Source organism: Talpa occidentalis, unplaced genomic scaffold (genome assembly GCF_014898055.3).
Source record: "Talpa occidentalis isolate TD23 unplaced genomic scaffold, MPIMG_talOcc4v2.1 talOcc4.9, whole genome shotgun sequence".
NCBI lineage: Eukaryota > Metazoa > Chordata > Mammalia > Eulipotyphla > Talpidae > Talpa > Talpa occidentalis.
In genome coordinates, this window is record NW_023605305.1 from 15,806,372 (window position 1) to 15,831,149 (window position 24,778).

General features: G+C 55.7%; 1 protein-coding gene and 1 long non-coding RNA gene across 5 annotated transcripts in view; one reads left to right on the forward strand and one right to left on the reverse strand.

Annotated features, from left to right (window-relative positions):
- Window positions 1-24,778, reverse strand: part of AHDC1 (AT-hook DNA binding motif containing 1) — a 64,081-nt gene that overhangs the window by 37,708 nt on the left and 1,595 nt on the right. Inside the window, exon 3 of one of the 4 annotated variants that reach the window (XM_037500300.2) lies at window positions 5,156-5,278. The exons of 1 other annotated variant lie outside the window; for it this stretch is intronic. The gene's annotated coding sequence lies outside the window, so the exon portion shown is untranslated. Of the gene's footprint in view, window positions 1-5,155; window positions 8,008-21,431; window positions 22,592-24,778 lie in introns of those variants that run through there. 2 more of the 4 variants (XM_037500304.2, XM_037500298.2) reach the window with 2 other exon arrangements.
- On the forward strand, window positions 506-6,247 carry LOC129145199 (uncharacterized). Its single transcript, XR_008550394.1, has 3 exons — window positions 506-549; window positions 1,712-1,857; window positions 6,097-6,247. It is a non-coding gene; the product is annotated as an uncharacterized LOC129145199 (long non-coding RNA).

The following is a 24,778-nucleotide window of genomic DNA, read 5'->3' on the forward strand; positions in this document are numbered from 1 at the left end:
ATGCCGGCCGGCCGCGCGGCCCGCCCTCGCCCCCCCGCCCCGCCCGGCCCGGCCCGGCCGCCACGTCGGGCCGGGCGGGCCCCCCCGCCCGGCCGCCCCTTCCCGCGCCCCGGGCCCGCCGGAATGCGTGGCAGCCCCGGCCGGGGGCTATTTTGAGCAGGAGGGGAGCGGCCCGGCCTCCGTGTTTTCGGCTTTTTCCTGGCCCCCGGCCCGCCAGCCCGGGCCCTCGGCTGCCCGCGGAGTTGGGGGGTCACGTGGCGGAGGGAAGGGGAGGGCCCCGCGGTCCGGCTCGGCGCGGGCTCCGGCCCAGGCCCGGGAGGCTGCCGGCCGCGGTCCGGACCTGCGCGCTCGTTAACCGAGCGCCCGGCTCGCGCGCCGGCCGCGGGGCGCCCGCTACCTGCGGCCCCTCCTCCCGGCGGCCGCGCTCGGGCACTCCCTCCCCGGCGGCGCACGCGGGCCTCACTGGATGGCGCCGCTCGGCCCGGCGGCCAATCACCGGCCTCGGTTTCCGTACCTGTACATTGGGGATGAGCGACTGGACTTTCGATGGTGGGTCCCAAATAAAGGCTTTCCTTGCTGTGTGCCTCTCCTCGGGCACAAGCGCCCTGCCTTGGGGGGCCCCTCAATTTTCCTTGTCCCCTTTGTTAAATGAGGGGGTCTGAGAGGACTCTCCAGGGGGAGACTCCTTTACGTTTGAGTCAAACAGCATCCCTTAACTTAACCCTTTTAAGCTTAGTGACCACCCAGCGGGAGCAGCGAGCCCTGGGCGCTGGCCCTGCACGATTAAGGACGGTTACCCCCTTTTTGTTGACGGGGAAACCGAGGCTCAGGAAAGTTAACTAACACAGCACACAACGGCAGAGGCCATCAGATACATTCGGGCTGGTTCCAGGGTCTGAGTTAATTACCATCCTCTAGTGCCCAGACAAACAGGACAAGCAGGACAAACACTGTCCCCTTTTTATAAAGGAGGAAACGCTCAGAATGAGATTTCCCCAAAGCTGCCTCTGGCGAGTTAGGGGCAGAGGTGAACCCCCAGCACAAATCCTGGCGAATCCCCGTTGCAGCTGTCTGACTCTGCTCAGCTCCTGGGGCCCAGAAATGGACACAGAGACTACTCCAGGGGCACCCAACTGTGTCCAGAGCCCAGGGGAATCACCCCGTCCCAGACTCCTGACCCCAGAGTTTACTAATCCACCAAATTCTAGACTTAGCCCAGTCTGAGAGCCATGGGGGTAGGGGCATGTGGGGGTGAGAGGAGATGGCATTCAGGGGTAACAGCCTGGGACAAGGCCTGGAGTGGCTTCCTGCCCCCTTCTCACCCCCCAGCAGGGAAGCACAAAGGCTGGCAGGCCCCCCCCACTCCGCCCCGGAAACCTGGCAGTTTATTTCTGTCTCTGGGCCCCCTGTTTCCACAGAGTCAGTCCAGGAAGGCTGGCAGCAGCTGGCTTGGAGGGGTGGAGCTCCTGCTCCCTCAAGGGTCCAGCTGCTACCCTGCCCCACCCCCACCTGCCAGGCCAGACCAGTCTCCAGAGTCAGAGGTGACACTGGGATGAGGGAGGCAGGAGCTGGAGGCCAGTTGGTCAGGACTCCCAGGCTGGAACCTCCCCCCCCCCAATCCCAACTCAGAGCCTAGATGCTCTCGGGGTGTGCCAGTCTGCACCCAATTCGAGTGTGTTAAGAGTAAGAGTATAACCTCTGGCATGTCCAGCTCTGTTTATTCCAGATCATTCTGGCTCGTGACTCTTCTGGCCCCTGGTCGCAAAGAAAAGCCTGCTTCTAAACATATGCTGTCCAATATGGTAGAAACTAACTTCTGAGTACTGGAAATGTGACTAATTGGAATTGGGATGTGCAGTAAGTATAAAATATACAACAGACTTTGAATTTAAATATGAATAAAGTAAAATATCTCATTAATAATTTTTATGATTACATGTTGAAATGGTAATATTTTGGATATATCGGGTTACATATGATATTAACAGTAATTCATTTCTTTTTACATTAATGTGGCTACTATAAAATTTAGATTACATATGTGGGTCCTATTACATTTCTATTGGACTGTGCTGTTCTAGATCATATAGCACTCTGGCTTGGGACCAAAGCATTGCCTGCTCTAGATCTGTGTCTGTGTGGCTTCTGCTCACCCATTTCCCCAAATCCATACCACAGTGTTATGTGTGGATCTAGATCTCACCACCCCATACCACCCAGCCCAGCTTTCTGTGACTCTAGACTCAGCCAGAGATTATGACTCAGTCTGCTTAAAACTACCTGCCGAGTATATTTCTTGTCCTCTAATTTCCAACATCTCAATCCCAGCAAGCGTGTGGCTGTACATCATCGTCCATGTTAACCAGTCATGTTAACCAGACATCCCAACCTGCTTGCTTATTAGATAAGCAATAAGATTTAAGACCAAGACACCCTTAGGAGGAATGAGATTCTAGATCAGGGGTAGCCAACTATGGCCCAACTATGCTGTCTGTTTTAACAATTCAAGTTTGACTGGAATACAGTCATGCTCATTCACGTATGCACAGTCTAGGACTGCATTCAAGGGACACTGGCATACTGAGTACTCATGACAAGAGACCAAATAAGTATCTACAAAGCTTAACATTTTTACTATTTGGCTCTTTACAGAAGATGGCCAACTCCAGTTCGAAAGGACCAATAGGTCCAACTCACAATAAATCTAGATTCCAATCTGAGACTATGGTCTGGTCTAATCCAGATCATCTCCTGCTCGAAGGTACTGCTGATCAAGGTCTAACCTAAAACTTAACATAGGCCCCATGCTGTCTGGCTTCTGCTCTGGTCCCAGGAGACAGGCACCAGTACTCTTCTCTGGGACGGAAAGGGTGCCTTCACTCCTGAACTCCCCGAGAGAGATCAAGGCCCACTGGCCCTACTCAATGGCCTTGGGAAGGAGGAAGGACAGTAGATTCTAGAGACAGCACTGGAGGCGGAGTCAAAGAGTCAGGGGTAAGCCCTTCTTTGCCAAGGGGGCAGAATATAATCAGACCAAGATGGAGCAACAGCACACCCCACCCCTTCCCAGCAGGTTCAGGTCAGGTCACTTAGCTTGGGGGTCATGTGGGACTAAAACTCAGAAGCTACACCAGGGGATTCCAAGTGGAATCTTCCTCTCCAGTGTCTTGGTCCAAGCACCTCTGCCCATCTACCTCAGGCTGAGCAGGCACCAGTATCCCCCTTCCCCAGTTTACTTCTAGCTTTGCTTTTCCATCACTTTCTTTGGAAATCCTTCCATAGCTGCCCCTGTCACAACCATTGCTCCATCCTCCATCCCAGAATGCTAGCCTTCAGCAGATAAGGTCATGGGCTCTGATGCTGACAAGCCCAGGTTGCAATTCCAACTGACTTTGGGCAAGTCACTTCATCTCTCTAGGTTTCCTCATCTGTTAAACAGAATTGTAGTAATGGCATCTACCTCAGAGTTGTTACACGGACTTAACAAATCACGCATATCCCTTTGCCCGGCACCTGACCCAGAGTCAGCATGTAATGTTCGCTGCTATTTTTATTAGTATTGATCACCTAGCTTGGTTCCATGACACTTGGGCAGGTTTGTAAACCTTACAAATTTTTTTAAAAAATTTATTTATTTATGCATACAAGAGCTGGGGTGTAGGCCAGAGGTGCGGGGAGGGCGTGAGAGGATTAACTTCACAAATTTTTTTTTTTAAAGATTTATTTATTTATTTATGCACGCACTGGGTACAGTCAGAAGCACGGGAGGGTGAGAGAATTCACCAGAGCCAGAGCGGGGAGCAGAGCAGGCAGAAGGACCGAAGTACACTGCTGAGGGGAGCAGCGGGCGACAGGAGAGGTCTGCGCGCCATGTGGGACCCTCCTCCGGTGGCCGGGGAGCAGCCGGGGATCGAACCAGCGTTGCAGAGGCTGCGGGCAGCTTTGCAACCCAGCGCTCAACCACTGCGCCACCGGGGAGGCCCAACTTCACAAAATTTTAACCAAAAGTTGTTTAGTTGTTTTTTCTTTTTTTCTTAAGACAAGGCCCATACTCTCATCATCTTCTCAAAATGGATCCTTAGCCCAAATAGCAAAAAAAAAAAAAAAAAAAAAAGAAGAAGAAGAAGGGGAGAGGGGTATGGCCTTTAGTTAAATCCAAATGGAGAAAGCAGCAAACGGAAGGGAAAGGACTAGCCCAAGATGCCTCATAAAATCTGGGGCAGGGCCTCCCGGGTGGCGCAACGGTTGAGCGCTGGGCTGCAGAGCTGCCTGCAGCCTCTGCAGCGCCAGTTTGATCCCGGCCACCAGCGAGGGTCCCACATGGCGCAACAAACCTCTCCTGCCGCGCCCGCTGCTCCCCTCAGCAGTGTTCTTCTTCAGTCTGCCTGTTCTGCTCCCCACTGTGGCTCTGGTGAATTCTCTCACCCTCCCGCGCTTCTGACTGTACCCAGTGCTTGTATAAATAAATAAATAAATCTTTAAAAAAAAAAAAAAATCTGGGGTAGACCCATGGCCAGCACTACAACGTCTCCCAACCCTACTCTTCCACTAGGCCAACCTGTCTGTCTCTTTGATCTGACCTTATCACTTCTCTTCTGCTCGGCCAGGACAGCCCTGCAGGGCTCTCCACCTCCAAATGCCTCCACTGACTCTCTTCCTCTACCTCATAGGGATTCACCTTCCTGGAATCTCATTCTCATGACATGGGGTCCCTGCTCCCAAACCTTTAATAGCTCCCAGCTGCTGCTGACAACATCAAGGCTGAGGTCTTCAGCCCGACATTCAAGAGCCTTCACATCAGCTCTGGCCCCGCCAACCTCCTTGCTGTTCCCTCTCATCTGGCCAGTGGAGCTGACTTCTTCCTCTCCTGTCCCCGCCTCCCATGATCTCCCACCCACACACTCACTCAGTTCTGGACAGATTCTGCCCCTTTGCTCAATCACACAGTGTCTGAGGCCCAGCCAGCTGCCTCCGCTGTGCCCTCAGGGTTGCCCCTGGGTTCAGCCATTCTGAACTCACTCTGATCAGGCCAGGCCAGGGTATGCTGACCACAGTGCTGGCTCCAGGAAGCAGGCCTCTGCCCCTGCTCTCCAGCTCAGCTCCATCCCTGGACACAGACACCCCCTTAGCCACTGCTACATCCTCTCCAACTAACCTCTCTCTCCCGTCCTGTCCTCTAGACTTTCAGGAACAGCACTCCTCTCGTCTCAGGTGTCATAGGGAGTCAGAGGCACGACTCTGGGGTCAGATTCTTCTCTTTGAGCCTCAAAGTCCTCATCTGTAAAATGGGAACAGCAATACCTACACCTCAAATAATTGCCATGAAGAACATATGTCATATTAACTGGACGTCACTTTTTCTACTAAAACCTACTATACATATAACACTAACAATAGTATTACAAGTTTATAAGTCTACTTAAAATGCAACAACCCTGTAGCCTGACCACCCCCTAAACCCTTTCCCTGTTTCATTTCTCCCTTTGACACTTGGCAGCATCTAGCAAGCCATGTCTTTTACTTGTTTTTGTGTTAACGGTTTCATCTTCCATATGTAAGCTCCTTGAGGGCAGGGGTTTTTTATTTACTTTGCTCTCTGCTGTGTGCCCCTGAGAAGTGCTGCCCCAAGTGTGCGACTGGCATTTGCAGAATGGATGAATGAACCAAGTGCTGCCACGTTTCAGGCACTGTGCTAAGCACATCTCCCAAACCAGCTCATCTTAGGAGATAGGTACTTTCATGACCCTCATTTTGGAAATGAGACTTCATGTGGCCTGCCCTGCGCACACGCTAGGAAGCAGCCTGGCTAGCGTTTGAGCCTGCCCTCTTGATCACTATGCTCTATTTCCTGTCCAGATGGAAGGTTATTTCTATTTCTACATTAGCTAAGCCTCTTGAATCTGTCACCCTCCTTATCTCCCTAGGGCTGTCACTCTGCCTGTGCCCCTGAGGCCACCAACCCTTACCAACCCTCCCTCTGACCTCCCACTTCTCAGCCCTGAAGCGCATGGCTCATTTCTACCTTGGGGCCTTTGCTGATGCCCTGCCTGCAAGGTGTTGTTGGCTCCCATATTTTTCTTTTCTTTTTTTTTGTAGGACCCTCGCCGGTGGCCGGGGATTGAACTGACCCTGCAGAGGCCGTGAGCAGCCTCGCAACCCAGCGCTCAACTGCTGCACCACCAGGGGAGGCCCAGCTCCCATCTTTTTCAATACTGCCAGTTTCTCAAGTTCCACCTCTTCCAGGAAGGCTTCCCTCTAGTCTTTAGGAGTTCCTTTTCCTAAGCTTATGTCTTCTTGTTTACTCTGGGAAAACCCAGTGCAGAAGCATGTGTTTACCTAGTCTATGCCTCATTGTTTCCTTAATTTGGCTAAGGCTTGCCCACTTGTGGCCCTTCCCTGGCCAGGTTACTCCCTCCCCTCTCAGCCCTATCCCACCCTATCTCTTAATTTGGTTTAAAGCTTTGAAATTAGGAGCCTGACTTTGAGCCTCTCAAGCTCCAGCTCCACTCCCTATTAGCCAGTTTCTTTGGCCATGTCACTGTAGGCCTCTGAACCTGGCTCCATGGGGGTGACAGAAGACCTGCCTCATGAGCACTATAGCGTGCCTGGCACGGAGTAAGCGCTCAATGAATATCAGCCCAAATTCTTCCATCACATTTTGTTGTGTCACAACAAAATCCCCCTCCTAAAAGTCTGAGTCCCCTCTTTCCACCTCCCTGAATAGCGCCCCCAAATCCAAAATACGATTTGATGATGATAATGAAATCAGTAACACATATTGATGGCTTATTGTCTAGAGTGACTAGAAATTACATCTGGCACCCAGAATTAACTAACTTAAACCTCACAACAACGGGTGGGGTGGGGCACTATTTTATACCCATTTTACAGACAAGAAAAGTCAAGGCCCAGCGGGGTAAGTGACTTACCATGGTTGGGCTTCAAACCTCAGTGCTCTGAATCCAAGGCAATACTTTCATCCTCTTTCCTGCTCCATGCCAACCCGAGGGGCGGGCCCTTTCTTTCCAGATCTAGATGAATGCTCATCGAATGTCTGCTCAAGAGCTCAAACCTTTCATATTTTCTCTCATTTGAGCCTCACCAAACCCTACGGAGTCAGTGCCATTATTACTTCCCCTGACTGATGGAGGAAACTGAGGCTCAGTGAGGAGTCAAGTGATAAGGGCACACAGGATTCAAAGCCCAGACTCATGGTTTCAACTGCATGTTTGTGATGTCTGCCCCCTCATTGTCTTACACAACTGTTGGTAATTGTTCACGCACAACTGCCTTGTTTTTCCAGTCAGCTGGACAGCAAGCTCCCTGAGAGCTCGGTGCAAGGCCAATTCTCCTCCATGTCCCTGTATACAGCACCCCAGCCGCGTGGCCATGGTCTGCAGTGGCCATGGTCTGCAGTGGCCTCCTGATTGCACCCCCCCATCCGGATGCACCCTGACACTGCCTGTTCCCCATAAAAAAGCCTTGATTTGAGGGCTATGACTACCCTATCAGGCTTGGGGTGGCAAGGGAATCTAGACTAGAGGCTCTCCCCAAATGCCATGTCTCCCAGGAATTCAGGGCCCCCATTTCCCATTCAGAACTTTAAGGAGGCAGCACAGAATGTGGTTTAGAACAAGAATTCTGAATCCCAGGATTCCAAGTTCAAAGGCTGACTCCACCAGGTATTGACTGTGTGACCTTAGGCAAGCTGCTTAACCTTTCTAAGCCTCAGTGTCCTGATATGTAAAATAAGGATAGTGATGGGGTTGCTATGGTGATGAAGTGAATATCTATTTATAAAATAGTTAGAAGTTAGAAGAACGTCTGGGACATCAAGAACTAGCTTGTTTGTTAAGTAAATAAAAAGAGTTCTACCTAGCCACAGGAGGATCCCCTGATAGGGTACAGTGCAAGTGACAAAGCAAGTACTAGTTCAAAACAGACAACTGAAGACTTACAGGCAAGTGGAAAGAGGTGGCAGAGACCTTGTACCTCAGGAAGCCACCATGGCAGGGACCCCACTCCCCCCCCCCCACCACCTCCTCCAGAGCCAGAAGATTCCATTTTCTGGCCCCATCATTCTGATCTAATCCCTCTACCCTAATCACAAACCACTTTCCCTTCCCATGCTCCACCTACTAACTCTCCATGCCGGAACCCAGGCCCTCCGTCTCTTAGTTGCTGTGTGACCTCTAGCAGACCACTGAGCCTCTCTGAGTCTTACTTTCTCATCTCTGAAGGGGATAATCTTCCAGAAATTAATAACGGAAGTCATGCCCAAGGATGCAGCCACAGGTGCTTGGAGATGCGAGTGCCCCATGCCCTGATTACACAGATGGGTGTGCCGTGTGGGGCAATGAGGTGGGGGTGGGGCTGCCACAAAAAAATGACCCCCACTTTCAAAGTTTCCCCAACTGCCCCTAAACACTGCTTAGGTTGCAAACCAAGCTCCCTGTCCTTAACCACCCCCTTTGACATCAAAATACTAGTTTCTTTTGGGGGGGTGCAGGCAGGAACCTCATGTCAGGCCTCTCTTCATCAAGTTACTGCATTTGAGGCCTTGATGCAGACCTGAGGGGAGAAAAGATGGGAGTGGAAGGGACCATAAATGAGGGGGTAGGGGAGGGCCCCCAAGGGGGAGAACCTAGGAGAGTAGAGAAGACCTCCTGGGGTTAAGGGGACAAAGGGGAAGATGGTCCCAAAGCCCTCCTTCTCCCCCACAGTTAACTCGGCAATCAGTGGGCCTGGCCTTCCACCCCTGAAAAGGAAGAGGAGCCAGCGGCAGCAAGTTAGGATAGACGATTACCCGCCGTTAATTAATTAAAATAAACAGCAAATTAAATACAGCAAAATTAAAATAGCACAGGAAATTAATTCTCTGCCAGCCCCACCTCACAGGTGAGATGTTTAAAGGGCCCCTTGTAGCCGGGATCCAGGGCAGCTGGGAGGTCACCAGAACCTGCCTTATACCAAAGCTCCCAACACCCAAATGCCAATGGCAGAACCCAGAGCTACCCATGGGCATATACCTGGCTTTGCCACCCTTAGATTAGACTCCTGCCTCCTCACCCCAGGGGACTTCAAGCCATGGGTCAGATTCCTGAGCTCTAGCTCTGCTCCCCAGTCAGTGGGCAGCAAGGGTCCTGAACCCACTGGGCCTGGGATGGGAACTGTGCCCTCCTGGGCACCTGGCCCACATGCACTACAACACGGTAGGGCAGGAGGAAGCAGGACGTTGGCCTTCTCTTCTGAGTCTCCTGTGGGACTTGGAGTCAGATCCTGGCAGAAACCCCCTCTTTTCCATCCTGAGCTTCTGGCCCTTCATTTGGAGAATCCCATACTGCCTCTGGGGAACCCCTCACTTTTGCTCAGAATGTTCAGGAAGAAAGCACTGTTGAAGTCCAGAGTCTTGGCCAAAGTTGTGAAGACCATGCCTTGAGTACATGCTACCCGAATTCCCTCCCACACAAGACTAAGTGCCACATGGTACAGATGGGGAAACTGAGGCAAAGGACGGCAAGGCATTTGTTTGCAGTCACCCAGTTACTCAGTGGCAGAGTCTGGAGCAGATTCTCTGATGGGCACGTTCCATGTCCCCACTGAAACACTGGATTCCTAGAGTGTCTGCTCAGCTGACCCCCTCTCAGCCTGGCCACTAAGCCTCACTTCCAAAATCCATCCCTCAACTCCCCACCTCCTATGTCCACTCATCAGCTGGGTTAGACTCCTCCATCCACCTTTGGCCTGGTGTTCACAAGACTGAATCCCTCTACTAGAAGCTCCTTCTCCTTCCTCTGCTGGCACAAATTCAACCAGCCTGTGTAGCTGGTCATCCCCATGCTGGTCTTCCCTGAGCCCCCCAGAGTCGTGAGAGGCTTGTCCTCTAGCTTCCCAGGGTACTATGCTGTCATGCCCAAGCCCAGCCCTCTCTGCTTGCCCCACGTGAGCTGTGGTGTCAGGTGCCTGAGCTTCATGAGGTCGCAGACCACCACACCTTTGTGCCCAGCACCTGGCACAGTACCCAGCACTCAGTGGGTGCTCAGTAAGCCTCCCCCACATCTGATGTGCCCCACCTGATAACTGACAACAGTGACTACATTCACTGAGCGTCTCCTGGCTCCCGCACTGTCCCAGCCTAGGGTGGGGGTGCCAGCTCACAGAGGATGTGTCTCTTCTGAGTCGCATGGCTCTGAACTAGAACCCAGTGGTCCTTGCTCCTAAGTGAGTCTCCTCTTGGTCCTGCTCCCTCTTCTAGGCCAGATGAGCAGCACCTCCCACCTTACTATGCAAGTCTCTCAAGTGGTCCCCTGCCCCCACCCTATCCTGTCACTAAGACGTCCCATGATTCCTCATGGCCCACTAGACAAGATCCAAACCTCTGACTGAACCTGGCTTCTAAACTGTCACAGCAGGCATCTGCCCTCTTTGCATCTTTTCCTCTAGATTCTGAACATCACATTTTCCATTTTCCCAGCATACTTCTGGAAAATTTCATGTTTGATTTATGACACTGATTCACTTTCCAGACTTTGCACATGCTGTTCCCTCTGCCTGGAACACCTATCCAATTACTCCTCTTGTGAATTTCTATACATCCCTCAACATTCAAGATTAAGGGTTACCTTACAATCTAGTCCAATTAGACAAGCAACAAACAAGATGGTCACAAAACTGAGAGTTCTGAGGGAAGGACCTGTGTCACCACAGAATCTCAAGGCTCAACCCATAGTCAATGCTCAATCAACATTTGTTAACTGAATAACTGAATGTTCCATATATAATTGGTGACTAAGCAGAGAAATGAGGAGGCCAAGTACACAGGGCTGGAGGTGGAGGGGAAGAGACTGAGGCCAGGAAGGCCAAGCATGTGGTGGAGAGCAGTAACAAACACTGTCAGGGCCGCTCTGCAGAGCTGCACTCTTGGCAGAGGGAGTGTTTGTGAGAGACAGAGGAAGGGAAGTGATTGTGTGAGGGAGGTTCTGAGAAAGGGAGAGAGGGAGAGAGACAGAAAGCGCAAAAGTGGTGAGGCTGTGTGCTGCATGTGGGGGAGTGTACATGTGTGTTGCGTTTGTGAATTAGTCTGTGAGAGGAGGTGAGGAAGTACGTCAAGGCATGTGTTCACATGTGTTTGCAGGGAGGCTGGTGTGAGGTGGATGTGAGAGAGGCTGTGTGTCTCATCTGTGTGCGGGTCCGTGGGTGAGGTGGGGGTGATGTCATGAAGACCAGGGGTATGTTAAATGAGGAAGGTTTTGCGTGTGTGTGTGTGTAGTGTGCACATGTGCACGCATTGAGGTTGTACATGTCTGACTGAGAAAGACAAGGGGACACCTGAGGGGGGTGTGAATGAGAAACTGAGGGTGTGAGTGCCTGTGTGTGTGTGTGGGGGGGGAGGGTTGTGAACACATGCAGGGGGAGATGGTGTGCCTGTGAGTCTGTCCAGTGGGAAGAGGAGGGCAAGAGATGTCAGGGCTCTACCGAAGGGCAGCTGTGGCCTTGGTCACAGGCCCAGTGCCAGAGGTGGGGGCCCAGGGTGGGGGCCACGGTGTCTGACCTAGCAGAGGACTCCTTAAAGTTATCCCTGGAGCCACAGGCACCCGATCACCACGTCCTTAGGCAGCAAGGTTGAGGAGGAGGTCCAGATGTGCGCCTTACATCGGTCCACAGCAAAACCTCTGGGCATTTATTTGTCTTTGTCTGTCCGGGTGTGCACGCCTGTGCTTGTGTGCGCACTGCCGGCTGTGTGTCTGTGCCTGTCTTTGTCTCTGTATGTATCTGAGCCTTTGTCTCAGGGTGTGCGGATGTGGGTCCACGCCTGACCACATGGCTGTGGGTTTGCGTGTGTAAGTATATCTGTGTCTATGGAGCAGCGTGTGCCCCTGACCTGTGCATGCCTGAGTAGGGTTCAAGCACCCCCGGGACAGCCTATTTGTATCTGTGGGCCTATGTGGCCTAAGCGTGACCAAGGGATGATGTCTTTTGAGGCTCTGGGTCTAGAGCTCAGTGAAAATTAGTGAGAGTGTGAGTGTGAGCAAGTGTCTCTGTGTGAGACTCTGTCATGTGTGGTAGTACAGAAATGCTTAACTGTGTCTGTGGGATGTGCATTTGTGAGACCAAGGATATGTGTGTGTGTCTGTGCCTGTGCCTGTGTGTGTGTGTTGGGTGTGAGGGGTTTGTCACAGACTGGTGAGCAAGTTAATCTCAGACTCCGTGACACGTGGAATAAAATCACGCTCCCATAATGGGATCATTCGTCTTCCTGTCCAAGGAGAGAACCAACTCTTCACCCTCCGCCCTGGGGGAGCCAGTGGGGCCAGGGCCAGGCATGGGCCCCCATCCAGGCTCCCTTCTGGCCTCAGCCCCACCCCCAGCCCTCCTGTGCTGCACCAGGCCCTTTCTGCCTCCACAGTGCCCTGGTGCCCAGTGCGGGCTGGGCTGGGCTCCAGGACATGTGACCGAGCCTTAGAGGCCTGTCCCGGGCCCCCCAGCCCCACCCACTGTTGAGGAGGGCCCTGCCCCAGATGGGAGGGGGGTGCAGGAAGGAATCTTTGGGCCCCTCCTCCTCCCGGAGGGGAGGGATGAGCTGCAGGCCTGGCCGGGATTTTCCATCTCTCAGCAACAAGATTCCTGGTGAGCAGGCTGCGGGGTTTGGCAGGGCGCCTGCTGGAGACCCGCCCTCACCCGCCAGGACGCCTGGGTCCCCAGGGCCAGGCAGCAACGGGTTCCCTGGGGAGCTGGGAGGGCCCCAGAACTCTAGCTTACTGCTGCCTGGGTCTGTGGGAAAGCCAGACCCTTCCGGGTTTCACCCCCACCAACCCAAAGACGACTGTCCAAGTGCCCCCCTCAAGGCAAACCACCACCCTTCCTCAGACCTGCCCCCCTGCCCCCCAGTCTCAGTCTTTGCTTCAAAAAGCCACCCCAGGTCAGCCACCCAGCACCACCCACTCCCTGCCTGAACCTCAGCACACACCCAACCTGGTTCGAGACCTCACCTCTGGGTTTGAGGGCTCCCCAAGGGCAGGGCTGTGCTTCCCATTTCAGCCTGGGGCTTCTGAGGACAGGGCCCTGTGTCCTGCAGCTGCACAACCCCTCTCAGTCTTAGTGTTCTTCCTGACTGAACAGAGGGACAGGAGGTAGGAGAGGATTTCAAGCCCTAAGCTGGGGAAACTGAGGCACTGAAGCCCTTTGCCTTAGCTGCCACTGTGAATCAGAGGCCAGATCCAGTAATCTGGACACAGTCTTAATTCCTACCCAATAGCAATGGCTGCAGCTCATTTTCCCCCAGAGAGGGGGCAATTTCAGGAGGGGTGAGCATCAGATGGAGGGAAAGGGGAGTGGGCAGTTGGACTCCCTCAACCCCCAGTCTTGGATAAGCAGTTGGTGAGCAGGTTTGGTAAGAGATTAAGGTCGAGAGGAGGAGAACGGAGATGTTCCAAGATTTATAAGCCTAGTTCTTCCCCCTTAAATTCCCTTCTGAGCTTCCCAGCTGGCCCCCTCCAGGGTCATGCAGTGGCCCCAGGCCAATGTCAAGGTCCCAACACATTTATCAGCTGCTGCTGAGTTTGCCACCCTAACAGGTTACAAAGGGGAGGGGTTCAACTGACACTAGGGGTGCAGATTAATGGGGAGGGGGCTTAGCCCGAAAAAGGCAACCGCCAGCCCCAGTACCCTCCCAGGAACTACAGGCTCACAACCTCTGGAGAGAAGCTTGGCTAGTGGTTGAGACCCAGGAGGAGGTGGCCTCCCAGCCCTGGCACCACACCCAGCCCCACCCTTTAAGTAGGCCCAGAGACCTGGGATCCCATGGGGCCCTACAGCTCACAGGGTGTGTGACCTTGGGCGGTTACTGCTCCCCTCTAGGCCTCAGCCTCCCCACCACACAATGAGGAAGTGGCTCAGATATCCAGGTGTCCCCCCTTCAGGTCAGCTCCCTCGGCACTAAGCCCGGCCCTCTCTCCAGTCTAGGGGTGTCACCCAGTAAGGCCTGATGGGATGAGGTTGAGGCAGCTACCACCTCTCCACCTGACACATCCATTTCAGAACAGTGACAGTTCGAGAGAGGGTCTGGGTCTGCACCAAGACCAGTGTTACAAAGGGGAGGTGCACAACTGACCCCGGGGTGGCTAAAAGCATGGGCTCTGGAGACAGAAAACACCTGGGTTAAAACCCAAGCTGTGCCAGAAGCCTGTTATGCGAAGTTCCTTGCCTTCCCTCAGCCTCAGATTCCTCATCTGTGAAATGGGTAATAGTGGCTTCCCCTGCAACTGTTAAGTAGAAATGAGAAAATGCATGGAAAGGGGTTGGCACAGGGTAGCAAGCGCTCGAGTGGTGATCGTGGGCAGCAGTCACATAAAACCAGTGGCCGGGGGTGGGGGTGGGGGGGCGGTAAGGGGAGAAGGGCCCCGACCTGGCTGCAGAAGGGCTCATCAGGAGGGCCAGCCAAATTCCTCAAAGCCCCCCAGTTGTCTCCCTGATTCGTTAAAGGCCTCTCATTAGTGAGCCTGGGCACCTGCCCCTCAACATGTAATAAGCCTCATTAGTATCTTAGCCCCAAGCTCTGCGCCCAGAGTCTATGCATGTGCACACGCTTGAGGGTGGGGGGCTGCAACAGGCCACCAGCCAGGAGACAGCATCCTCGCCAACCACACCCCCTGCCTGTCATCAGCAGGGCCCGTCACCACCCAACTTGTCACCTGCCTGCCTCGCACCCGCACCACCTGTCACCCACCCAGCTCGTCACCCACCCAGCCCATCACCTGCACCACCTGTCACCCACCCAGCCTGTCACCAGAGCCGCCTGACAGGCATCTGGGTGGGGGACAGGAGATGAGAACAGGGGACAGAGACATGGGAGGAGAAGACCATAGGGGTGTGGAGCTGGGGGCCCCAGAGACCCTGTAGGACCCCCACTTCAGCTCGGCATCCTGCAGCATCGCCATGGCAACCTCTCAGCCGCAACCACTTTCCCAAACATCCCCCGTTTCCCCCCCCCCAGGCCCTGCTCTTAGCTGAGCTGAGGCTGAGAAGAGCCTGAGTGACAGCAGAATGGGACAGGAAGGGGGGGGGGGTTCATCGGCTGGCTGGCCTTGGCCATCCTTCCCCTCTGGACTTGGTCACTCCATCTGCAAAATGGAGGGGCCAGAATGGATGAGGCCCTGCAGAGCAGGCCACCACCTCCATCCTGAACTGGCTGAGCCAGCTGCCAGTTAACCTGTGAGGGCTTGGAGGGGGGATACAGGACAGGGGGCTTGGGTTGCTTCCACAAGCTTTTGCCTCTGGCCCCGCTCAGAGAGGGTGGGCCGCTGGCCCAAGCTCACACAGCAAAAGAGGAGCAGGCTGGGAAGGAAAGGGGCTCTGCCACAGGACCGCCAGCTGGAGATGCCACGCTGGGTGACCCAAGGTGACCGGGGACTGAGTTGGCCCCCACCTCCGAGCTGCATTATTTATAAAGCCCAGTGCCTGGAGCTCAGCAACAGCTGTGGCGCTGCCCCTTCAGGGGGCACATGCCCCAGTGGAGGGAAGAAGACAAGGTGCCTCCTCAGGGAGGGTCCTGGAGTCAGTGGTGCCCTCCACAGCTGGCTGAGGTAGGGGCTGAGGTGGGAATGGGGCAGCAGCTCCATCCTTCCCTCCCGCCCTTCTTGTCTCCACTCCTCCAGGCAGGCAGCGATAGGATTACTTCTGCATGACTGCCCGCTCCACAGGGTTCCAGAGACCCTCCTGCCTGCAGCAATCTTTAAAATTCCTCCAGCCCAACCTCACTCCCATTCTCCCCGCAGTGAATGCTCCAGCATCTACCGCAGTGTGCCCGCTGCCGCTGCTGCTGCCACCACCACCCTCACCAACACCAGCACTGCGAAGCAGGCCGGTGTCCACGTCCCTGACACCCGTGGGCAAAGGCAGACCCATGCTCAGGGCACAGCCCAGTGTCCCTCAGAACCTTCTGAGGCCCAGACCCTGGCCCACCCTCTCTGGCCCCTGGGCTGGGCCAGCCCCACTGAACATGGCTCAGGCTGGGGTCAGGCGTGCCAGCTGCACCAAGAAGGACGGGCACATGTGTGCAAACACATCTGGTGGGCCTTGGTCTGGCTGCCAAGAACCTCTGCTGCCAGAACCTGGCTGACCCCACCTCTGGGCTCTGCCCCCTGCCTACCTCACCCATTCCTGCTACCCTTGGGGTGGGCAGGCAGCTGGGCAGAGAGAGCGCCTGTGGCTCCCCAGGGCACAAGAGTCAGGCAGGAGATCGATCCACTGAATTTTTTAAGGCTCTAATGGAGCCTGCATCCTAAGACTCGGGGCCTGGGACACAGGCGATGTCTCAGGGACTCCCCCCACCCCCGCCAGCACTGCAGTTGCCTCCTCTTGCAGGTCTTGGGGGTCAGGGGAACCTTTCTACTAGCTCTCCTTCAGCAAAAGAAGAGGCACAAGAGGCCCCTGGGAAGGGAATGGGATTGGGGGGCTGTCAGCAATGCTCAGATGCCCCCCCCCTCAGTCTCCCCGGCCCTAATGCAGGCAGAAGCAGCTCAGCCTCTAAATCACTCCCCTCATGCTGCCCTCTGAGGCGGATTCTGTGCATCTGTAATTAGGGGGTGGAACAGATGGTGGAGATTCCGTTTAAAATCATGCATCTAGTAAAGTAACCTTCACTGTCGGAACTGACTCCCAGGGAGACCAAGCCCTGAAGCCCGGATCTGGGGGGGTGGGGTGGGGCAAGGAACATGTCAAGCCAGTACCGTCTCCATCTCTTTTCCTGAAGCTCCAGGTCCAATGCTCATCTCAGGTGAGCCAAGGAGGTGTATGTGGGGGACTTGGCAACCTGAGAGAGTGGAGGCTGGGGGTTAGTCCCCCTACCCCCACCTTCACATATATGCCAGAGCCAGGGCAGGGCTGGGAACTCAGAGTTCTTGGCTGAGAGACCTGGGTGACCAGGTGCCAGGAACCCCCAAAGAGGCCCCAAATCCCCGAAGCCCAGGCCAGGGTGCCCAGAGCACAGGGTCTTGGGTGGGGCAGCTTTGAACCAGATGTACAACCTCACTGTCCAGGAATGAGAGGCCTGGGGCAGCGAGGGGGTGGAGATGCCTCCCCAGGCCGAGGAGGCGCTGGGAAGTGGGGGAGGACTGGGCAGAGAGAGAGCACACAGGAGTGAGCAAGTGCATGTGCAAGGCTGAGGCTGTCTGGGTGGGTGTCTGGGGGAGGGGGGTTGGGGGAGCAAGGTGGGGTGGCGGAGCTATGATGGAGAGTCTGTGGAGGGCGGGTGTGCTGGAATGTGTGATGGTGGGAGTGAGGACTGCAGAAAAATTGAGGCGGGGTATGTGACAGGGTGAGGGGCGGGTGCAGGGGAGCAGGGAAGAGCTGCTCATGAGCGAGGAGGGATGAAGGGGTGCAGGGCTGTGCCAGAGCTGAAGCTGTATGTGTTTGCATGTACGCGTGTAAGCTGTGGGTGTTTGGAAAGGTATAGGGGCTTTCCCCGGGCTTAAAGATGGCTGAGGAAAGTACTGGAGTTGGAGCTTGCTGGGGGTGCACAGGGCACTGCCTGAACACACACAACCACACACACATGCACACACGCACGCACACCCATCCTTAGGAAGGTCTGAGAAGCTGGGGGGCGGTATGTGTTCAGCAATATACTAGCACTGAAGCTGTGCTCGAGGTAATGGTATGGCTACAGGCGGTGTTCTTGTCTGAGTGGGTGTCGAGGCAGCGTGTGCATGTGTGATGGGGGGAAAGTTGTATGATTAGGAAGGTGTAGGGGGCTGTATCCATGTGTTTGGGGAGGTGCTGGGCTGCGGGGAGAGAGAGGAATGTTTCGGCTGAGGGGAGAGTATGTGTGTCTGGTGAGGGGTTGGGACTCTGAGGGTACTGAGGCTACAGTGGGGCCCTGGGTGTACCTGGGGAGGTGGCAGGAAGGGTGAGGGAGCCGGTATGTTTAAAGGTGTGGCAGAAGCAGTGCATGTGTTAAGTACGCACGATGGCTGCACATAGATGTGCGTGTAGACAGGCAGGGGTGGCTGTGTTTGGGGGTCTGCTGAGGTTGTGTGTGATGGGGCAGTTATGTCAGGGAGATACGGGGTTGATCCAGAGTCGCTCGCATAACAGGGAGGGGTTGTGTGTTTGTGGAGACATTGGGGCTCTGTGTTTATAGAGGGAGCAGCTGTGTGTTAGGGGTGTTGGAGCTGTGAAGGGGGGCATTTGTGTACGTGAGAGGGATTCGGGGCTGTATTTGGGTCCCTGTGCCCAGACAGGTGAGGGGCTGCAGGTGAGGCTGGGTCTCCCTCCAAGAAGATGGAAGGGCAGAGCTCTGGCCTTTGCTCAAGGGGTATGACTGGGGACTGCCCACTGGAACCCTCTGCTGGGGGGTGCCTGCCCACTTCCAGACCCTACGCGGGGGTGTCGAGACACGCAGTCCATCTGTCTCAGTCTGTGCCCAGGCCCGAGGAGCAGAGCCGCCTCCTCGCTCCCTGGGGGGCGGCAGTGGATCCCAGCCCACCCATCTGCCTTCAGATGGTCGAGGCAGGAGCCTCCACAAAGCTGCCTGGAGGGCATCGCTGTGTTTGAAGAGGCACCGGCTGGGGGTGGGGAGAACTGCACAGCAAACAGTCCTCATGGAGGCTCCTTTGAAAACCACTGACGCCAGGAGAGAGGAAGAGGGAGGACAGGGGCGGGTATGTCTGTCCTTGTGCGTCTGTGTGGGTCAGTGCCCAACTGTGAGCTCGGAGCCCCTTTGCTTGTGTTCGTGCTGATGGCCTCTGTTCACACAGCATCCTGGCCTTGGAAAACAGCTCTCCCTCCCAGGCTACAAGCTGCCAGCCTCACACAGGCAGCTACCCCCTCATGGCACACGCTCCCTGCACTCACACACCAACACCCCACACACCTTCACATACGTGTAATGCTGCACCTTCACACACGTGCCGTGCGCCCCAGGATCTTAGACCTTCACATACGAACACCCATTATGCCCCCCACGCTGCAAAACCAGGTACAGTCACACACACCTGTCACACATCTGTGCATCCACACAGACACACCTGACAAGTAGCTGTCACACATACACCCACACACTCCACACACCTTGGATCTCCCTGTCACACTCATATCCCGTCTCACATGCACTCAGTAGTCTCCTCCTCACACACCTCACCAGAACTCGCCACCCCTTATACCTGTCCCTATGTCTGTACACGTGCATGCACACCTTCCTCCACTCTCAGGTGGCTCTTGCACACCCTGAGGCCCATCAGTCAGCTTACCCGTGCCCAGGTCAGGCCCCACCACTTCCCAGGGGGGCTACCACTGGCCACGAGGGCCTCCTGCCCCCACGACCCTGCCCACTGAGTCAGGGCTGGGGGGCACACCAACCCCACCCCTGACACTGCTCCTGAGCTCCACTCCAGGGAGAAAGAGCCCACTTTCTGCCCTGGTGTGACCGCCACTGTCTGTGTGAGTGTGGCTGTGTGTGCACGCGTGTCAGCATGCCTTGAGACCTGCGTGTCGCCATCTGCACGGGCAAGGAAACAGGTACGTGTTCACCCCCTCTGCCCGTGAGAGGCGCGATGAGTGTGAAGATGGAGATCTGTATGTCCCAAACGTGTGAGTATGAGAGGCAAGGTCCGGGTGGACAGGTGTGAGTGTGGGGGTGCACTCGCACAAGAAGCCAGACACCTGGTGAGCCGCGAGCGGGACGGGGTATTTTCTGAGACAAGCGGTTTGTACATCTGCGCAGGAGTAGGGGTCAAGGCTGGGAGAGCGCTCAACAACTCCTTCACTCCTTCTCCCGACAAAAAGAGCAGGGAGGAGGGGGTCTCTGGAAGCTTCTCTCTCCTTTCTCTCTCTCTTTTCCCTTGACCTCTTTAGCAGCTGGAAACACAGCCGGGGGTGGAAGGAATGGAGACTTGGCTGGCCTGGGAGGGAAGCAGGAGAAAACACCTTCCAGATTCTCATCGGATCCCTGTTTGTGGTTTGCAGCCTTAAGTCTCTCCTCTCCTTCTCCCAGTCTGGGTTTCCCCCCTTCTTTTTCTCTTCCTGTCTAAGTCTCTCCCCCATATCCCTCCTTCGCCCATCTCAGTCACCTTGTCTCCCTTCATGGGTCGCCTGTCTCCAAGTCTCTGTCTCTGTCTTTCTCCCCAGGCCCTTTCATATTTCTGGTTCTTCCTCTCTCTGCCAGCACCTCTGTCTGTCCGTCTCTCCCTGTCCTGGTCCATCTGTCCGTCTTTCTCCGGCTGCCTGTGCGTGGGTGTCTCTGTCCATCTGTTCCACACCCATCTGTCTGGTTGTCTGTGTTAGTCCTTCTAAGGGTGCCCACTCGCTTCCCAAGGCACCCTCCCCCAGGTCAGCAAAGGCCTCTCTTGGCTCAGGGGTTGGGGAGGGGGTGCAGAGCTGCAGCTTCTGGAAGCTTCAGTAGCAGCTGGGCTGAGCTGGGAGTTCGGGGCCAGCCAGCTGCAGAAGCAGCCCCTCCCCTGGGCTCCCAGGCCAAGGACCCCAGAGGAGAAAGAGGAAAGAAAGCAGGGCCTCACTGCAGCTGAGTTTGTGTATGTGTATGTTGGGAGGGAGGCTAGGGGGTCTCACTTTACCCTCTTTTCACCCATTCTCCCCAAAGCCAGTCCCTGCAGGAGAGGGCTCTTCAGTACCCCCTTTCTTTTCCTTTTCCTTTAGCCAATGGAGGAGACACTGGAGATCAGGAGGGCGGGGGGGGGGGGGGATGGGGGGGCAGGAGCAGGGAGTGGGGGATGCTAGACCTTGAGGAAGGAGGGCCTGGGAGCCACAGTTTCCTGTCATGGGGTGGGAGGGGGGCTCCTTCCCTCCTCCCTTCCAGGCAGTCCCTGGGGATCCCTCTAGTTCTGGCCCCAGTTCCAGGCATGAGGGGCTGCACAAGCAGTTCTTGCCAGCTCCCACAGGGGCCATTCCTACCTCCCAGCTTCCCTAGAGCCATAGGGATATGGGGATCACACCAGTGTCTCCTCCTCCCTAAGTAGAGGTTGGTTCTGGACATGCAAGAACCTTGGCCAGCTCCAGGCACTGGTCATCCTGAGAGGTCCCAGGTGGCCAAACACTAAGGCCAAACCAGCTCGAGTTCTCTCTCCCTCTCTCTCTCACACACACACACACACACACACTCTCTCTCTCTCTCAAGGCCCCTCCACCCTGCTGAGTAACTCAGGGAGTTCAACAGGGAGCCCTACCCCACAGGCCTGAGACCTGTGCCCTGCCCAGCATCAGAGGCGGCTGGGGAAGGCATCCCTCCCAGGTTGCTCTGCCCCTCCGCTCCACTCCCTGTCGAAGAACAGTTCACAGTTCAAATTCCACAATGAATGGAGAAACTGAGGAGGCTCTGGGAAGACAGAGTCATCCCCCCAGACCCTGGAGTGGGATCACGCACGAGAAACAGGGAAAGGAAGGGACCCTGCAGGGCTGAGGCTGGCTCCTTCCTGACCTACCTCGGGCAAAGTCCACATTAGCTGCACCCTCCGCACAGCCCTGCCGCTGGGCCGGGGCCAGGGGCTGGCTGCCTCCCTCTCCAGCGCTCCTTGCCTCTGGCTGGGCCCCCTCCCTCTGCGCGCTTCTGAGCAGCCCTCCCTGCCCTCTCCCTCCCAGAGCTGGCTCTCTCATCCTCGGCTCTTGGAAGCCTGACTCACTGTTTCCCCTCCTCTCTCTCCTCCCTCCTTCTCTCTCCCGGCAGCGGCGCCTCCCCCTCCCCTGGGGGGGCTCTGGCCACAAGGGTGCCCGCCTGCTTCTTTCCCCAGGCCCTGGCCTCCCTCCACACACAGGAGGCCCCCTGCAGCTGTTCCAATTCTCTAGCTGCAGAGAGGTGGAGTGCAAGAGCCCGGTCCCGGCCAGGCCCTGCCGGGCGTCTGTGACCCTGGGCAAGTGGCTCTCCTCTCCAAACTTGGTGTCCGCGGGGGCTGAGGGGGTGGGGGGTATTCAACTGGAGGCCCCGGCATCTCTGGAATCCTAATTAATGTCCCCCACTTTTAAAGCCCCAGAGTCCCTTAGCACAGAGTACCCACAACCTGTGGGGAGCTGTACCTGCCCCTGCCGCAGGCCTGGCCCCCAGGTTCAGAGAAGAGCTGTCCTTTATTCCCAGACATCTGGATAAAATGGGAGATGCTGTCCCAGGGCCAGAAGCATTAGTCAAGTGACCCCTGGAATCTCCCTGTCACCCATGCTCCCTCTTCCCTCAGGCGTCTCTCTCTCTCTCACCTGTCCTCCTCCCTCTTCCCAGAGACATTTGTTTGTCTCTCTTCCAAAAAACAATCCTAGTATGTGCTTTGGGCTGAGAGGCCTGCAGTGCCTGCTCAATTGGGGTTGTGGGGTGAGGAGTGGTATACACCGAGGCCTTCTTGGTCCTCTGAACCCCACCTCCAGGGGCTGTGCTGCTGGCTCCTCTCCTTGCCTGTTTGCTCTCTCACCCCCTCATCACTGGCTTCTGTCACCATTTCTCCTCTCCACCTAGCATGTGGCTGTCTGGATCTCTCTCCCCATCCCAACGCTCTCCCTGGGGGGAAGGGGGGGCCATCTGCTAGCATTACCAACAATGTCACCCTTGCTCCCTCCTGCAAGGCCCAGCTACACGCCATCCTGGCATCTCCTCGACAGCCCCCCCCCCCAGCCCGGCCCACCCCATCCCAAGAGACCCAGGAGACCCAGAGACAGAGCTGCGTTCATCCTATAATAGTGAGTTTGCTTGACCTCACACAAGACCAGAAGGGCCTGGGCATCTGGTACAAAGGCATGGCATCCCCTGGTCTGGGATGGCTGGCATTAGACACAGAACTCTGTATTCCACAAACCATAAATAGATAGATAGATAGATAGATAGATAGATAGATAGATAGATAGATAAAGTTGAGGGGGGATTTGGGGGAGTAGGACAGCCAGGAGAAGAGAAATGAGGGAGGTCAGTTTTACCTGAAGGAATCCCTTGTTCATAGGGAGCAGAGGCAAGAGCAAGGAGTGGCTCAAAATCAGAGCTCCAAGCTGATCTGAGAACAAGCAGTGTCCCTCTGGGACTCTGCCTCCAGAGTAGGCCCCCTCCCAAAGTCTTCTGCCAGGGACAGTTTGCCCCTCAAGACTCCAGCACGGCCCCAACAATCAGGTGGAGAGTCCATCCCTTTAATGTCCTTTAGCTTCCAAGTCCAACCTCCCCACATTGCACCTCCACTTAGCTCAGCGGGGGGGGGGGGGGGTTTCCAGAAGCCTCTTTTCCAAGATCAAAGCAGGTGGAATGGGGGGAACAAAGGCCCCCAGCTCCCAAGCCCCTTCACCAAAGGTCCCATCAAGGGCTGGGAACAATGCAAAATAATCCCGAAACCCTCATAACCCCAAGCTGAGAAGCTATGTTCTTCATCCACAGCACCTGGGGTGCTGGGGCTCGCTGCCCCCACGACCCTGTTCCAGACCCCCCAGCCCAGCCACCATAATAAACAGCAAGCTCTTTTTCTTTATGACACCAAATTTCTCCAAGCCCAACAGCTCCTTCCATCACTACCTCAGCCATAGATCACATTAAAAACTCACAGAGGGCAACTTAAACACATCACATTTGTTTCTCTCTATATTATTTCAAAAGTAACGGCATTAAAAATGGATTTTACTACAGAAAATAAATATCAGCACGTGGGCCCGGAGCCCAGGAGGGGGCGGGGAGAGAGCCCACCCGGAGAATGTCCCTGAGGGCTTGGGCACAGCTTAGACACTGACCAAGGAGGTAGCTGAGAGGCCAGACCTCACCCTGGAGTGGGGGGGATGCCCGCGAGGGGGCAATCCCTGCCCACCTGGGCACCTGCCCAATGCCAGACCAAGAGGGACACGAGTCACTGGTTTGAACTAGTGCCCACTAGTCCCCCAAAGCTCGTGCCCTCACTGATCTTTGCAACCTCAAAAGGGTGGGATCTCTGGGGCAAGAAGTTCCCCCATCTCTGGGGGTTATTCCAACTATTGACACAGCAAGAGAAAAAAAAATGAATTCAACTTACTATCCAGTTTGATTACTATAAAAATAAATATACATCTGCTCAAAGGAAGGAGATGGCAGTAGGCATGCACATGCCACGAGAGGGTCCCCCACAGCTCATCAGAACCCAGCCTGCCTCCGCCCCAAGTGGGAGGGAGGGGATGGACAGACTGGTAATCTTTCACTTACAGTCCCAGCTCACAGTCGCACACCGGGCCACAGGGAACGGGAGCAAGCCAACAATAGAAACACCCCAATGCTCCTGGCAGGACTCTGCCCAGGCCCGGGCACATGCCACTGCCCCGCTGGCGGCAGCGGCTGCAGCAGCAGCAGCGGACAGAATGTGGCCACCCTGACCCGGAGGCAAAGCTTGTCCTCACACCCTGGGCTCTGCCCAAGGAGCTAGGGCCAAGTCCCGCCTGACACCAACTGGTCCGGCGGGAAACGCCTGCCCAGCCAGACAGGCACAGGCCCCCCAAGGGTCCCTCCTTGTGCTGAGGGACCAGGCTGGTGCAGCCTGGCCGTGCCTCCCAGGGTGACGCCTGGGCCCAAATTCAGCTGGCCCTGCCAGTCAGGCACTGGTGCAGAACCGAGGGCACCAGGCTCAGCTCCTCCCAGACCAGCCCCAGGGCCCCCAAGCTAGGAGGGAGGGGGGGACTCCCCACCCCTCCACATCTGGCCCTGGCCCCCAGGGTCTGCGGTAGAGAATTCCCGCCCCCGCTTCTCTCTCTCTCTCTCTCTCTCTCTTTCTCTCTCTCTCCCTCCCTCCCTCCTCCTGCTATGTGCCCGCTGCCCGCCTCAGGGACAGCCCCAGCTCCCGCCTCCGGCCAG